Source organism: Rousettus aegyptiacus, unplaced genomic scaffold, assembly GCF_014176215.1.
Source record: "Rousettus aegyptiacus isolate mRouAeg1 unplaced genomic scaffold, mRouAeg1.p scaffold_m13_p_11, whole genome shotgun sequence".
Classification (NCBI taxonomy): domain Eukaryota; kingdom Metazoa; phylum Chordata; class Mammalia; order Chiroptera; family Pteropodidae; genus Rousettus; species Rousettus aegyptiacus.
This window is the reverse complement of record NW_023416286.1, coordinates 44,657,220-44,674,578: the sequence shown is the minus strand read 5'-3', so window position 1 is coordinate 44,674,578 and position 17,359 is coordinate 44,657,220. Positions and strand designations below refer to the sequence as shown.

The window sequence follows — 17,359 nt, the reverse complement described above, 5'->3', positions numbered from 1 at the left end:
GAGCTAGTCCGGGACAAGACATTTGCCCTACATTGTGTCGAATCTGCAGAGAAGTTACATTTCTCCACTGCCCTTTAGCTGTCAAATTAGTCAGTCACCAGGGGGAGCCATGAAAAACATGCCAAAGGCCAGATGAGCCTGGCCTAGGCAGAGGAAGAAGGGAGAGGTCTGACGTAGGGTGGGCTTCGGTGTGATGATCTCTAATAGGTAGGTAGGGGGAGGCCCGTGGAAGGGAAAATAGAGTGTGGGAGCCCTTAAGACAGAATTTTCTTACTTTATTGGCATGGTATTGCTACAATTGATAGTGTTTCTTTCAAAAGTGAGCAGACTATTAGAACCACTGCATCAGAATTTCATGGAATTGAAGAGGATGACCAGGTTTGGAAGTGTTGAAAACCAGACATTCTGTGGTATGTGGTACGACTTGCCAGGTGAGATGTGTCCCTGAGGAAAATAGGCCCTTCGTCCCAGCTTCTCAGGGTGAGGAGAGTGTGTTCTGGTCTGTCTCTAAGCTGTACCGATTGCTTGAAATTTGTCTTTTTCTTTCTAAACCATCCAGCGTGTTCTAATGGGCAAAAACTCTGTACCCTTAATTTCCTTGTATGAAATCAGTGATAATTAATTGCTGGCCCCACAGGTTGTAATGAAGATGAAATGAGATAACTCAGGTAAAGTTCCTAACTCAGTTTTTGGCAATTCACTGGATGTTGACATACTTTCCCATCTAGTATTATTTTTCATTTACTCATTCTTTCACAAGTATTTATTCAGTGCCTGCTGTGTGTCAGGCACTGTTCTGAATGTCTTTAAATAATTATTGCCATGAAAATTTTAAGCACTGGATTGCTTATGGATTAGTTAATATTATGTGTCATTATTAATCAATATAACCAATTAATAATAGTTATTCATCTTAATAGTATTAAGTAATAGCATTAATTGTATAATTGATATTATACTTTGATTCTGTAAAATGGTAGCCTTTGAGGAAGCTAGGTGAAAAATATATAAAACTTTTTAAAAACAACTTTTTATGTAATTTCAAAATAAAAAGTTAAAAAATTCTAAGAAATACTAGGTCTTTTTGTTAATAGCATTCCACATATACTTTTCTCTTTGTCGTTAGCCGATGCTGGATGAGGGCATTATAAATTAACCTGGATTTTATTGACTGGGTTGAGATTCAGGCAAAAGCTACCTCAAACTTGGCAAGCTGAATATTGAGCTAATTCTTTTCATCTTTTTTACCTGGTCCCTTTTCTGTAATTCTCTAAATTAGTAACAGGAATCCCCTCTTTAGTCACCCTCAGTCATTGTGTCTTTGCCTGTGTATCTCCCAAAATATCTCTGAAACTGTTCTCTTTCCATTCCCTCTCTTACAAATGTTTTAGATGAATTATGAAAAGAATGGAAAGAAGAGAGAAAAAATAAGGCAAGTGGTGTTAGCCATACCAGCCATTCCTCTGAGACTTATATGTACTCAGCAAAATGAGTTTTCCTGCACGGTGTGAGAAAGCTGTTTTAGTACTTTTACCCATGCCTTGTGTATGTATACTAGAACATATATACTGAGATAGGACTATACTATGTGCTACCTTCCCCTTCTCCCCTACCGGCCACTGTTCCATTATGCCCCTTTTAGGGGGTATGTTTTGTGATTTATTTTCTCCTTCAAAGTTGACCTTCTTCCTTTTAACCAGATGTCGACTATTTTAAAAACATGGTCAAGAGAATGAGAAGACAAGCTACAGACTGGGAGAAAATATTTGTAAAAGGCACATCTGATGAAGGACTATTATCCAAAATATACAAGAATTCTTAAAACTGAACAATAAGAAAATGAACAACCCAACTTAAAAATGGGCAAAAGATCTGAATATATAACTCTCCAAAGAAGATATGCAGATGGGAAGAAAACATATGAAAAGATGTTCAACATCATATATCATTAGAGAATTGTGAATTAAAACAAGAGACCATTGTACACCTATTAGAATGACCAGAATCCTAAACACCGACAGCATCAAATGCTGGTAAGAATATGGAGCAACAGGAATTCTCGTTCATTGCTGGTGGAAATGCAAAATGGTATGACCACTTTGGAATACTGTTTAGAAGTTTTCTACAAAACTAAACATACTCTTATCGTATGATCCAGCAGTCACGCTCCTTGATATTTACCCAAATGCATCAAAAACTTATGTTCATACAAAAACCTGCACATGGATATTTATAGCAGCTTTATTCATAATTGTCAAAATTTAGAAGCAACCAAGATGCCCTTCAGTAGGTGAATGGATAAGTAAACTGTGCTACATCAATAAAATGTAATATTATTCAGTGCTAAAAAGAAACGAGCTATCAAGACATGAAAAGACATGGAGGAAACTTAAGTGCATATTACTAAGTGAAAAAACCCCATATGAAAAGGCTACTTACTAAATGTTTCCAACTATATGGCATTCTGGAAAAGTCAAACTATAGAAACAATAAAAAGATCGGTGGCTGCCAAGGGTGAGTGGGGAGGGAGGTATGAATAGGTAGAGCACAGAGGATTTTTAGGGTTGTGAAACTATTCTGTACAATACTATAGTGGTGGATACATGTCATTATATATTTTTTCAAAAACAGTCTACGGCAACGGGAGTGCGTGAGCCCTGATGTAAACTATGTACTGCGGGCAATAACGATGAATCAATATAGGTTCATCTGTTGTAACGTGTGTCATTCTGGTGCCGGCTGTTGATCATGGGGTCTCGAGATTGTGCTTGTGCGGGAATGGAGGGCAGATAGGAACTCGGTATTTTCTGCTCAGTTTTGCTATGAATGTAAAAGTGCTCCAAAAAAATAAAGTTTATTGAATTAAAAAACAAAAATGAAAAGACAAAACCCAGGAGTGAATGTAATTTATAGGTGGGAATTGTCATCTGCTCTGTGTTTTGCTCCTCTTCCTCCCATTTCACATTCCCATGGATGACATTTCCAACCGTTTCTCCTATTTCACCTCTGGCTTCTGTTTGCTTATTTTCCTTACTTTCTTATACTATGTCAGAGGCCATGGAATGTCAGTTTTCTGAAATGATGTTTCTGCTAACATCCAATTTCCATTGAAAATACTGTTACTTTTTTGATGCCCAATAAACTTTTAACTCCCTCCCCAAATCTCTGAAAGCATAGGCTTCCTGGTTCTTACTCGTCACTGGTTTAATTCTATTTAATTGGGTCTGTCCTTTATATATAGCCATATGGCTTCAATATGTATGTTTTCAGTATCTCCTAATATGTTATCTCCTAGACCCAGAGCATTTATAAAGATGTCTCAAATGGAATTTAATTAAAAACAGATGGATCCTCTTTGAACTGCTTCCTTATCAATTAACAATACCAGCTGTCTCACTAAAGCAATCCTAGAGAAGAGGGAAACCATCTAATCTAACTCCCTCTTTTTGTAGATGAAGAAACTAGTGGTGAAAGGTGCTTATGTGACTTTCCAAATGTCACACAGCTAGACAGTGACAACACTGTGCTTTGAGTCAGAAGACCTGAGTTCTAGTCCCAGTTAGTTTCTGTCAGCTTAGGCTGCTCTCCTTTTGTGTGCTTGCAGAGACTCCATTGGTAAATGCTCCCCTCATAGGGTGCTCCAGCCACCGTTGGGGCAGCAATGCTTGCATGGAGGAAAGTTCAATCATTTCCTGCTGGTTTCCTCCTCCTCCTTCCTCCTCTTTCACCTCTTTCTTCTTCTTCCGTCAGACAGATAAGACTTAAATAACATTTTTCAAGATCTCATATCTTTTCTTTTTAAAAAATATCTTTTTCTTTTAAAAAAGAAGTCATTGCAAAGACGTAAGAGGTCATTGAATCTCACCCTGTAGTTTTATGGATGAGAAAACAAAGTCCCAGAGAGTTGAATTAACTTACCCCAGATCACACAAAAGTTGGTAAACCTGAAATTAGAACCCGACTTTGCAGTCTTCTTCTGGGCTGGCCCTGCACAGTATCCTAGCACAGCCTGATCTTGCAGGTCCGCTTTATTTAGCTGACTGTGGGTGGGAGTAGGGTTAGAAGCATCAGGGAGGGGGCACTCAGGAAAGATTTGAAAATACACCATTAATTAATTTCTTGTGAAGAGGATCCAGTGCTTCTAAAAACACGTCCCTGGGTCAGAGATAGCACTGTTGCTCTGGACTGTTCAAAAGATGAAAAGCAGGAGTTTGTGTTGGCACAGTCCTCTTCAGTCCACAAAAGAAGGAAAATATCTTTTGTGTGTGCAAAGACTGTACAGATTGTCAATTTCCTAGGAATTTGATACAGTGAGAACAGACTGGCCTTTACTCACACATTATTTCTCAGTTTATTTTGCTGATAAACATATTATCATTTCCAGACCAATTAACCCTTGACCTCCAGAATCCTGCCTTCACAAGACACAAACAGGGTCAAAGGTTATTTTGTTCAATGAAGCATTAAGATGGTTCTTATTCCAACTCAGCTGCTTCAAAATTTGGTATTTTTATTCTGCTTCTTATAGCTATTTTCAGAGGTTTCCTTTTCAAAATCAGGTTTTTATAAAGAGAGGCAAAAGCAATTACTTGTGAATTATAGCATTCTTTGATAATAAACTTGAACATAGATTTTAAGTTCTTAGGCTTAAAAATAACATTTTTTAGAAACGTCTTTGCATTAATAACCCAAAATATATTTTGGACCTTAAAAAGCATTAAAAATACTTAATTAATGTAAAACTTGAAAGCTTAATTTTTATTTCCTAACTACCTCGATTACATCTAAATCAAGGAACAATTCAATCCTGTAGAGTACAGAGAGTGTTATAGGATGAATTGTGAACCCCCCAAATTCATATGTTGACGTTTCAACCCCCAGTACCCTAGATGGGACTGTGTGGAGATTAGGTCTTTAAATTGGTAATTAAGTTAAAACGAGGTCCTATGGGTGGGCCGTAATCCAGTATGATTGGCGGGTGGTTTTTTTAAGAAGAGGAGAATAGAACATAACGGACACAGAGGACACATGAGGACACAGTGAGAAGTGGTCGTTTACAAGTCAAGAAGAGGTCTCAGCAGAAACCATCAGAGAATAAATTCCTTTTTTTAAGCTGCCCAGTCTGTGATACTGCATTAGCACTAACAAACTAATATGAAGAAAGTGCTTAGCACAAAAGGCCTTTCTTTCTCTCCCAGAAACAGTAGGGCATGCGGCTTCTCATTTACCTTATAGGGCTGATAATGTGTGTGAATTTGATCAGAAAGTTATAAATCACTGTCGAACTGTGTGACCTTGGGCAAGTAAGTCTCTTCTGTCTCTGGGAATCAGTCTTTTGTCCAGGAGCGTCTCCTACAGAGGTTCTGCACTACTGCTCAGTGCAACACCTCTAGCTGGGCCCTCAGGAAGCTTGGTAAAAATAGATTCCTAGGCTCACCTATAGAGCTACTGAACCAAAATCTCGTGTGAATGGTGCACAGGAATTTTTATTTTCAACAAACTTTTAAGCAATTCCAGTGGGAAGCCAGGTTTGGGAAACACTGGATTAGATTATCTCCAAGCCTGCTGCTTGACCTAGCTTTCTGTGCTTCTACACAAAAGGTTTTGATCCTCATCCTCCAAAAAGAGACTGGAACCTGGAAGAAAATGGGCAATGGATTCTTGTCTTCATCAAACACTGGCGATGGCCCCATTTTATTGCCTGCGCATTTCTGGCCAGTCTCGGGAATTTTGAAGCTTCACAGGACGGCCCGGGTCATGAGGGGAGCTAGTGGCATGCTGCTGACAGTGCACAGAGCAGGCGTGCTTTGGGGTTTAAACAGAGATCAGGACTAGGTGTGATACTGGAAGCACTGTGCGGCCCAGGGCTGTGGTTGTGGCATATAGATGGATGGATTGAATTCCAGTTTCAGCTTTGTAATGTTCTAGTTATTCAGCCTTGGCCAAGGTAGTTAGAGTCTCTGTTAACTCACTTATGAAATTCATTTATTTTCTGCTCTACCTATCTCATTCATGGCACTATTGGGACGATCAACTGGGATGATGATTATCAAAGAACCTTGAAAAATAGAAATCCTTTATACTCTTCTCTGGTTCTCTAGTTAGAATATAGCATATACTAATGTGCTATGTCTGGATGGGGCTGAGGTTAAGAGTGTGGCCGAGGCAAAGCATAAGTCTTTGGAAGCTGGAAAGATCCACTGGTTAGTTTCAATTAGATTTTCTGATATATATTTAAATAAAATATGCAACTTTGGTTAATACCTAGACAAACCTTGTGATAAAAATGGAATGACTCTAAATCCAACACAGGAAAAATGGGTTTCTAGTTACTGGTTCAAAGGCTCCAGGCAAAAAATATGACAGAGTTAGAATATTCATTCAGGTTTTCTGACCCTGTAGTTCAGTGTGCCTTCCCAACATCATGTGGCCGCTCCCTGAGGGTAAATGTGCCAATGGCTGGAGTCTCACTCCCTAGTCATCCCCTTGAAAGGGCAAGTTCCATAGAGAACCTCACAAGAGCTACCACTTGTATTAAAATGCTTTGAACACTCATATCCTGGTGTGCTGAAGACTCATCTTGGTTTCTCTGCATACCTCAGGCATGTGTTGATATTTGCACATCTGATTTTCATAATGCTTTTCAACCTAACAGCATTTACAGATGTTAACTAGTGAAGCCTCAGAGAGTTCCTTTGCGAGGCTGGCAATTCTAACTTCAATTTTATGAAAAGGGCAATTGAGAAATGATGGAACTTCTTCTATGCTTTTGTTAGAAGGGAGATCTAGTTCTTGAAAACTGATTACTTCAGCTCCCCAACTCATCACTCTCACCAACTCATCACTCTCTGGCATATTATTTAGTCCTTAGTTACTTCTCAGGTGCTTTGGATCGATCAAAGGGATCGTTCAAAGTAGTTGATTTATCTATTTATATTATTCTTTGTGTGTGTGTGTAGATATATATACACATATGTATAGAAATAAAAAAATTTATACAAATATTTTCCCCCAATTATCCCAGCGATGTCTTTTGTTGATTATTTTTGGACCAGGATTTAATTGTGATTAACGTGTTGCTTTTGGTTTTTATGTCTCTTTAGCCCTGGATGATCAGAGCAGTCCCATCACTTGCTTTTTATTTTTATTTTTATTTTTCATGACATTGATTTTTTTAGGAGTCCAGTTCAGGTATTTTACAGAATATCCTACATTCTGAATTTGTCTTTTCATGGTGTTTTTAACGTCTTCCTCTTTCCCTTGCATTTCTTATAAAATGAGAATTAGGACCAAGGCTTGATTAGGTTCAGGTTAAACATTTTTGCAAAAATAAATCACGGGCAATGCTGTGTTCCTCATTTTGTAGCACGTCAGGGGACATGTGGTAGCAGGTTGTCCCCTATTAGTGATGTTGTGCATGATCACTTGGTTAAAGGTGGTGACTGACAGATCTTGCAGTTGTGAGATGCATTTCCACCCTTGCAATCTGAGGAGTAATACTTTGGGACCCTGCACATCTCCTTCTTTTAATAACATTTCACCAAATGGTTTTAGCATCTTTTGATGAGCCTTGTATGACTCATTGACTACTGTGGAGGTTGCAAAGTGATTTCCTTCACTACAATATTACCTGGCCTTCTATAATGCAGAGTTTTCCTCTGAGGCCACCCTCCCTCCTCTTCTCTCTCCTTTGAGGATCACTGTGGACACGTGCATTTATTTAATATTTTATAATAAAATACAGTCACTTTTGATGCTTACGTTTACCCAAATTCAGACAGTGTGAGTGCCTCCAGGCTGGTTCCTGTGTCCTTCGGATCTAACCCGAATGATCTTTGAGTGCTTTCCTTGCCTTCTGGCACCTCATGATGTCCCACTTACCCTTATTCTTTTTTTTTTTTTTTTTTTTTTGCCCCAGACCTGAAATCAGCCATTTCTCAGAGAGCCCTGATTTCTTTTAATGGGGAATGGTGTTAAAAACCAAGACCTGACTTAACAGTACTGTACACTTAAAAATGGTTAGGATGGTAAATGTATTATGTATTCACCACAGTTAAAAGAGAAACCAACCAAGATTCAGGTGCTAGGTAGGTATTTTTATCTTTACTGTCATCGTTTCTAGGGCCTTTCAGGAGACAGAGCTAGGAAAGAATATTTTAAAAAATGAATTTATGTTGATATTTCCAAATCCACTCTAACTGTAGATTTTCTGCATGGAGAAAGAAACATGTAGGGTTTTTCTTCATTTCTTTTATTTTATGTACATATCTCTGCTCTCTTATTCTGAAAACCTTGGTTTATAGAATAACTTATTTTAACTTCTTTTCTTTATCTTGTAATATACATTAAAGAGTTTCATTGTTATAATCACAATGCTGTTAATGACTTTTTATCCTCAGAACATAGTTGTACAGAAAGAATAGAACCATTGAAGGTGTATATATAGTATTCAAAAGTTATTCAAAATAATACAGTCTCTCATAAGACAATTGTGTTGTTAATTTGATAAACACTTAGGTTAATATGTTTCTGCATTCCATTTAAAGTTGTAGGGTTTTCCCCCCCTTTTTAATTTAATTAATTTTAGCTTTTCAATATGCAAAATACAAAGTTTAAAGATCCAAATAATATTAAAATTATGCTTAGAAAATCCTCAATCCCGTCTCTGCTTCCCCATTCCAGAGCCTATCTCCTGACCTCAGAGGCAGTCATTGTCATTTGTTTCTGGTTTATATTTTCTTTGTTTCTTTTTGAAACAGTAACAACAAAAATGTGCATACATATCCCCATTTCTTTCACAAAGGGAAGTATATTATACTTTTCTTCACTTTTTTCTTTTATAAAAGGAAATATACTTATGTACTAAGTATACCATTTACATTATTCTTGATTTCTACCTTAATAAAGATCTTGGAAATGATTCCATAACCATTTATTAGAGATCTTCATTTCTTTTAAGTTGCATAAAACTGCATTGGATAGATGTACCATAGTTTGTTTAACCAGTCTGCTTTAGATAGACATTTGGATTGTTTCCAATCTTTTGCTATTACAGATAACTTCCTAGTAAGTAAAATACATGTGTATGTCATATATATTTGTTGAGCTGTGTCTTCAGAGTAGAGTCCTAGGAGCCCCAACTTTACTACTTCAAGCCTTTTGCCACCCTTTACCTAATATGTTTGGTAAGTGTTTCAAAATCAAAGCACAAAGTAATATGAGGTATAAGGGAAAGGGTTTGGATAGTTATCAATGAACATAGTAACTCAACAAAGAATTTTTCGTGTTAAACCCTGCATAAAAACTTACACCGTCCAGCACAATCATTTGTAGACCTCATAGTTTATATTTATAATTAAAATTATCATAGACTATACATAGGAATTACAGTCCAGTGTTGTTTCAAGCCATATCCTCTTTTTTGGCCTGTGTTCTCTCTCGGTGCTTGGATCTTTGCTATTCTGTGTTCCTGAATTCCAAGCACATCTTAGATGCTAGACTTCATTTCTTAAAAACTTGACTCATACTGGTTATACTTCATGCAAGTACAGTTCTCCTGAATGGCGGTCAGATTTTTACTAATCTGGGCAAATCCCATATTGTCTAGGGCTGCCGTTCAGGCATCAGTCCTGTACCCATGTAATGCCCTGACATCTCGGTGATTAAAATCCCTCTGTTAGCTTTGAGCTAATAGTGTGTACAGTTGACTTTTGAGTAACAGGGGTGGTTCGAGGCACTGACCTTCGTGCAGTCGAAAATCCGCATATAACTTTTGACTCCCCCAAAACTTAACTACAATTAGCCCTTGTTGTCTGCATGGAGATTGGTTCCAGAACCCCCTGCGAATCCCGAGATCTGCAGATGCTCAAGTACTTTAAGTAAAGTGGCATAGAACGGTACATACTGTTGGCATTCCACATTCATGGATTCCCAACTGTGGATTGAAAATACTGTTTTTGATCCAAGGTTAGTTCAATCCATGGATGTGAAACCCACAGAATATGGAAAGCTGATAACTGTGTATATTGAAAAAATCTGCATATGAATGGACCCCCACAGTTCAAACCCAAGTTGTTCGAGGGTCAGCTGTAATCTCTTTACTCATATTCACATATATCAAGAATATTCATGATCCTATCTGGATCAGGGTTAGAAACCACTGAACTCCTATTACGCAACTCTTGAAATAAACTTTAACTTCATGACACATTACTGATTCGATCTCTGAATCATGTAATTCTTCTTTAATTTTTTATATCTTCCACTTCCCTTCCCCTCTAGGAACATTTGGTTTCAGGAAGAAGGTGATCGATTCATCCATGGGGAACAAGTGAGTTGCTGTTTCCTTTGTGCTTCCACAGTGTTTCGTACTTATGATTTATATCTGTTTTATAGCACTTAGACATGTGGATAAAAAATGATGGCAATGTAATGAGAGATTTCCTCACTAGACTGTGAGCTCTTCAAGGGCGCCTTGAGAGTAAAGTCTGTATCCTTATGCTGTCACAGTATGGGGGCATAAATGAATGAATGGTAATACCTTAAACTTATTCTTCCTGGGGCATTCACACTTGTACACTGAGGCACACTAACATTTCAGGATCACTCCCACAGAGAAGAGGACAATCAACAAGAATCCAGTATGCATATCTGTGAGGACCTTGACATGAGGGGAAAATGCAAACTGTCATTTTGATAAATATGGGCTGAAGAAAGCATTCTAATCCAAATCATTAAGGGAATACTACAGTACCACAAGAAATGCAAAGAGTAAGCTAGCTATCTTCATCCTACCTTTTACATCTTTACAGTCTAGCTCCCGAGTGACCACAAATGAATCTTTGCGTAGGTCATCATAGATGTCCCCAATCATTCTAGCTTTCCAGGGTCATCTTTCCCTTTACTACTCATTGGAATGATATGACCAACAAGAAATTCTTAGGCTCGTACGGGAACCAAGCATATGACTTAGGCAAATGTCTTCCGGAAAGCTATTTAGTCCATATTTCCTTTTGAAGTTATTCAGAGATGGCATATATATTCCAGGATCCAGATGTCCTCTGTTTGGTGACACAGAGCTGGTGGGAGTGGAGTGTCATCTCTCGCCTCATATGCAGGATAGGTTTAGATTCTGTGTACACTTCCATTTGGGATGGCCAAAACCCACCCTTTAGGGAGGTTCTAGGTAACCCTGGAATATGTAGATAGATACTGAAGTTTCTTTGCAGCCTAAGATGCAAACTTCAAGAGAGCAATAGTGGAGAGGGTAAGAAAGTAACTGGCCTGACATGTGGGGCCTTAGGATTGCCATTTGGAATGAGACTTTGGAATCATATATCTGGGAGAGGCAGAAAAGAGAAGAGGGAGGGAGGTGTAGCGTGGGTCATGCCTAGGAGGTCTGTTTCTCTGGCCTTTTCTTTTCCCAAGTGCTTGGAGATTTGGAAAAACAAATGGGTCATTTATGGGGGAGATGAATAACAAAATATTAAGTAGAGAGTTCTGCAGGAGAAAGCCAATTTCCATTGGCTAGGAAGGTCAGGAAAAGCTTCCCAAGCAGAATTGACTTTGAACTAGGTCTGTGGAAAGCAAAACTTAGATAAGCAGAGAAGCAGAGGACTGGCCTGAGATACAGACTGGGAGATGGGAGGCATGCAGCACATTTCAGGGAGCATGGAGAAGGTCTAGCTGAGCTGAGGCGATCCTGAGGTAGGCGATACATGGGAGATGGGTTTGGAGAGATAGATTGAGGTGAGGTGGCAGCGTGCTTTGACTGTCCATTTTACACTAAAAGCAGGGTCAGAGTCAGATTCAGGTTTTTGACACATATACACAATTTGGGAGTCACACTCTAAGAGCAAGAATACAAAATTATGGAAACAGAATTCCCAGGGCTCCTTGCAAGGGCCTATGCAAATGACAGGCCATGAAACTCAGGTTGCACTAGTTTACTAGCAATGGGAAACTGTTGAACGTTTTTGAGCAATGGGTGTTCTCTGGGCCGTCATGCCTGGCAGAAACTGTTTGGTTCAGGGCCGGATTCAGACCATTTTTTGGAGTGCCCATGTTGGTACCAGATGAGCTGGAAAGCTTGAAGGGGGCTGTATTTTGTAGAGCTGCCAGGACAAATCACCACAAATTGAGTGGCTTGCAACAACAAAACATTGTTCTCTTAGAGTTCAGGAGGCTAGAATTCTGAAATTAAGGTGTCAAGGTTGGTTCCTGCTGGATGCCCTGAGGGAGAAACCGACCCATGCCTCTCCTGGCTTCTGGTGGTTGTTGGCAATCCTTGGTGTTCCTTGACTTGTAGACATATTACTCCAATCTCTGTCTCCATCTTCACTTTGCCTTCTCTGTGTCTTCTCCTCTTCTTATAAGAACATTAATCTTTGGATTTAGAGCTCACTCTAAATTCAGGATGATCTCATTTTAAGATCTGCAAAGACCTTATTTCCAAACAAAGCCATCTACCAGCAGGTTGGAACTTGGACATAATCTTATTTGAGGTACACTATACAATCCACTACACACACTAACAAAAAATATTGCACAATTTGTTTCTCTGCCATGGACCTAAGCTCTCTTGCTGTTATGCAATCAAACTCAACCTGACTCATGACTGTGAGACCTTGGATGAGTTATTTAACTCCCAGGTTCAGTTTATTTAGCAGAAAAAGAAGTGATTGGCCTACATTCCCACATTTTACTCTATGTTAGAACTTAAAAATCTCATTGCTCCGGCCATATCTCATAACAATTAAACGAGAATCTTAGAGTAGAGCTTAGGCATTAATGTTTTTTTTTTTTTTTTTAAACTCTTTGGGTGATTCCAATGCACAGTGTGTTTGAGACCAGTTCCTCTCAGCTTTAAATGTACATGTGGATCACCAGGGGGATTTTGTAAAAATGCAGATTCCGACTCAGCAGGTTCAGGGTGGGGCCTGAGACTGCATTTCTAACGTGGTCCCACATGATATTGATGCCAGTGTTCTCAGGACCACATTGAATATTAGGGCCTGCACGACCCCACAACAGCCTCCCAAGCTCTTACATGATCCTACTCACTCTCCTGCTGTGGTATGTTTCCAGTCTGTTGTGGAGTGAGGTGGAAACATTTGTAACAGGAAATAGTTTTTGCTGAGAGATGGTTCAGTTTGGAGATGGTTTATATAGTGGGAAAATCCTTATGCTACAAATAAATGAACTCTGAATCTAATGACATTAATTAGAACTAGTTTAAATGAAAGTGAGCAGCCAGTTGTGTGTGTGCTCAGCTCTGGACCCTGGAATGCTCGTTTAGTATAACAGGTGTTAATATGGCTTCCTTAAGACCTCCGAAAAGGGACAGCACCTTTTCAGTGAACCAAAATACCAGAAAAACAGCAGGAAGGATGTAAACAGTCTCCATCTTCACATTTTAATCTGTTGAGTGTTGGTGCTGTAAAAGCAAACCTCTCCTCAGCCTGGACTTAGGGCCTGGGCTGCATCACATTTGTCACTAAGCATTTACAGATGTCACAGAGGGCAGGTGGGGAAGGAAGGAGAGGTGCATTCAAGGTTTAAGCTTTCTGCTCTGTACTGTGTTCACTTGACCAGACCTGAGAGATGCTCACCTGCTCTGAGATTGGTCCTGGATTCTCAACAGTGATTGTTACCTATGGCAACATCTTAGAATCACCTAGGGAAATCCAGCTGGTACTCATGCCTAAGCACTCCCAGGCCAATTAAAAACAGTTTTTCTGGGGTGCGGCTTGGGCAAGGGTGTGTTTTAAGTATTTTCAGATGCTTTAAATGTGTACTTCATGCATTCTCTGGACATCCAGGTTGTAACAGACTATACAATTAATTCTGCACATATTTATGGAGTCCTATGTGTAAGCTACTGCGCCTCTGCACAGGGTCTATGACAAAGAGCAGGATGGCTTCTACTCTAGCCGGCAGGGCAGATGGAAAACAGCAAACTCTGGAATTTATAAATTTTAGTTGTGATCAAGAACTATAGAAGTGAGGTACAGGATGCTATGAGAGCATACTATGGGAATCAACCCAGATTGAGAAGGTGTCCTTGAAGAAGTGCCATTTGAACACAGTTCTGGAAAATAAGTCGGAATTATCTAGGAAAAGAAATAGGGAGGTTGGGGAGAGACGTTCAGGTCCAGGAGAAACACCTGCCAAAACCTGGAAAAAGGAAGAGCGTGGTGGATTAGAGGAACTGAGAGAAAGCCTGCGAGCATGCTGTGCAGGAGGAAGGAGAAAGCCGAGCCGCTTTAGCTTGGAGGGTTCAGGGGACTTGGAGGCCATGTTGGGGATTTGGTGTTCACTAATTTATAAATGCATAAATGGCTTTCAAAGTTTTTTGTTCACTCCTGCAGGGCAGAGCACATGTCCCTTCTAATTTTTTTTTTTAAACTTCTTTTGCTTTTTCTTTCTTCACCATCTCCCACCACCTTTAATTTGTACTGTACCTAAAGTTTACAAAGAGCCCTCACCAACATATTATTTATTTTTTACAAGGTATGAGATGAAGTCATTGTTTGTAGAAGAGGTAGCTTAGATTTAGACAGGTTATGATATTTGTCCAAGGTCACAGGTTAAGTAGGCATTCTTTCTCTGTCCCTCTCTCTGTCCTTCTCTCTCTCCCCTTATGTCCCTTCCTTCCTCTCTTCCTTTTTCTTCCTTCGTTTTTGTACATGATGGAATCTGAGTATATATACTATTTTATAACCTGCCTTATTCATGGAACACAATCTTTCAGTATTTTATTCACATTCTTAAATATCGTGCTGAGTATTCTATTATTTGGATATATCATAATCCAATTATAATCCTATATCACTAGTATTTGTTTTCTCTGATTTTTCTAAATGTTCATTGTTCTCTAAAGTGAAGATCCTCATACATAAATCTTTAAGGACATTTTTGATCATTTCTTTAAGAAACAAATTTATAAGTGGAATTACTGGATCAAATAGTATGTACAATTAAAACATTTTTTATACATATTGCTAAGTTGCCTTCCAGGCTGATTGAACAGATTCAAATTCTCATCAGCAGTGTACGAGATTGCCCAGGGGAAAACGTTTCACTTAAGCAAGGCCAATCGATCTGTAGCACTTCGGTTGCTGAGAATATTTCAATCAGAGCAAAACAAGCGACTTAAAGTCGTTCACAGCGGAGCTCTTTGTAACTTGGACCTTGTTAATGTGCACTTCCCCCCATGTCTCCCTGGAGTCTTGAGGGTCCAGGATAGGTTTGCTCATGATTTCCTGGGCCTACTCTTCCCTTTTATCTTCCCCTCCTTAATCTTTATCTTTCCGGATGGCCTTTGGTTTCACTTTATATATTTGTAAGATACATGAACATGAGTTCTCCCATTGTCCCTCAAAAATTTGATTTGTTACCGTAAATCTTTTTCTAGTTTCAAGAATTTGAGTTTTATAGCCACAAAAATCAGGATTTTTACTGTTGAATGGGACCTTGGAGGTCATCAGGCCCATCACTCCATCCCCGGCAACCAACTGGTGATGGTCAGTCACATCGTTGGGTGTCCATTACCCAATAAGGTGGCCGCTGCCAGTTTTGGTCCTTCAGTGGGTATAGTGAGACCAAGTCTGCTGTTGTTTGAGATTTAAAAATTGTGAAATATTCCGAACATACAAAAATGCAGAACATGATGTGACACCCCTGTTCCTACCACATATATTTACCAAATGCTAGTATTGTTATATTTGTTCTAGAAACTTCCTTTAAAAAGGAGTAAAGAGTTCTAGATACAGTTAATACAACTACTATTCTTCAAGATTGTGTTGACTGTTCTAAACTCTCATTTCCATATGAATTATAGAATAAAATTCTCTGATTTTTAAAGCTAATCCCCATTTTTGGACATTTTCCTCAATATTGCACTATTGTGAATCATGCTTTGATAAATATTTTTTACACAAATATTTATATACATTCTTAATTGCTTAGTACACATTTTAGGAATCGCCTTATCGAGTCAATAATTAAGCAGATTTAAAGACTTTTCATGCAAATTGTCAAATTGTCCACCTGAAACGTAGGAGTGTACCCCTTTTTTGCATTCTTGACAACACTGGATATTATCTTTAAATTTTTTTTAACAATAGGATAGATATAAATACTAATTTATTGTAGTTCTAATTTGCATGTTATTGACTACTAAGGACACTGAAAATTTAATCATGTTTATTGACCCTCGAAGGTGTTTTGTGAATTGCCAACAGATATCCTTTGCTCATTTTTGTACTGGAATATTAATATTTCACTTTAACTTCTAAGTGCTCTTTATTGTTATACACATTGCAAATATAATTTGCATTTGCTTGTTTACAATTTTATTTCTTCTTGCTGTTGTAAAAACAGAATCATAAACATTTTATTTAGTCAAATCTATTGGTCTTCCCCTTTGTGCTTTTTGCTTTGGGTGGTAAGCTTAGAAAAACTTCCTTTATCTTAAGATCATGTAAATTGATTTTATAGTATTAACATGTTATTTTATAATAAATTGTGTAAATCTATTTTCTTCCAGTCATTTTTTTTCTTCCAGTCATTATTACATTCAACTTTTTAATATACTTGGAATTTCAGATAAGTTATAAGGCAGAGCTCTAATCTTTTTTTCCCCCTCATGCTTTATTCAGCCATCTCGATATTATTGGTCATCTATTTTCCCAGATGCTGCTGTTATCTTATACTAAATACTTATGTGTACATTTGGATTTATCTTAAGTTTCTCTAGTCCATAACACTGACACGTCCATTTACAGTATATCACATTAATGAGCTAATTATCATAACTTTTTAATTATTTTAATTTCATTATATATTTTAATAACTGACAATATAACAGTAATATTTTAATTTTTATAATTCTTATTGCATATTTTAAGGAGTTTATATTGTAAAAACCAATACATAAATGCTTCATGACAACAACAAAAAAAACAATACGTGTTCATGGCCAACAGTTTCAATAAAAGAGAAGGGTCTAAGATGAGAAATCAAAGGTCTCTCTCTCTCTCTTCTCAGCTCTCCACTTCCACTCCCAACAGGCACTGTTAATGGTTTCTTCTGCGTCTTTGGAAAGCATGTATTAAAAATTACATCTATACATGCATATTTACGTAAGTGGGTTTATGTTATGCAGACTTCTTTATGATTCATTTTTTGTATTTAAAAATTTATTTGAACATCTTTCCATATCACTACACAAAGTCCTAACCCATTAATTTTAACTGTTTTGTGATAGTTCATTGAGTGGATATGATATAATTAGTTTGGCCAGTCCTTGACTGAAAGTAATATAGATTACTTTTAGTTTTTTGTTAGCACAAATAAT

The 17,359-nt window shown here is 38.1% G+C and overlaps 1 long non-coding RNA gene across 1 annotated transcript in view; it reads left to right on the top strand.

Annotated features, from left to right (window-relative positions):
- LOC107501357 overlaps positions 1-17,359 on the top strand; it is a 44,238-nt gene that overhangs the window by 10,505 nt on the left and 16,374 nt on the right. The window contains exon 2 of the long non-coding RNA XR_001594731.2: positions 10,282-10,330. This is a non-coding gene — a long non-coding RNA (uncharacterized LOC107501357). The remainder of the gene's footprint in view (positions 1-10,281; positions 10,331-17,359) is intronic.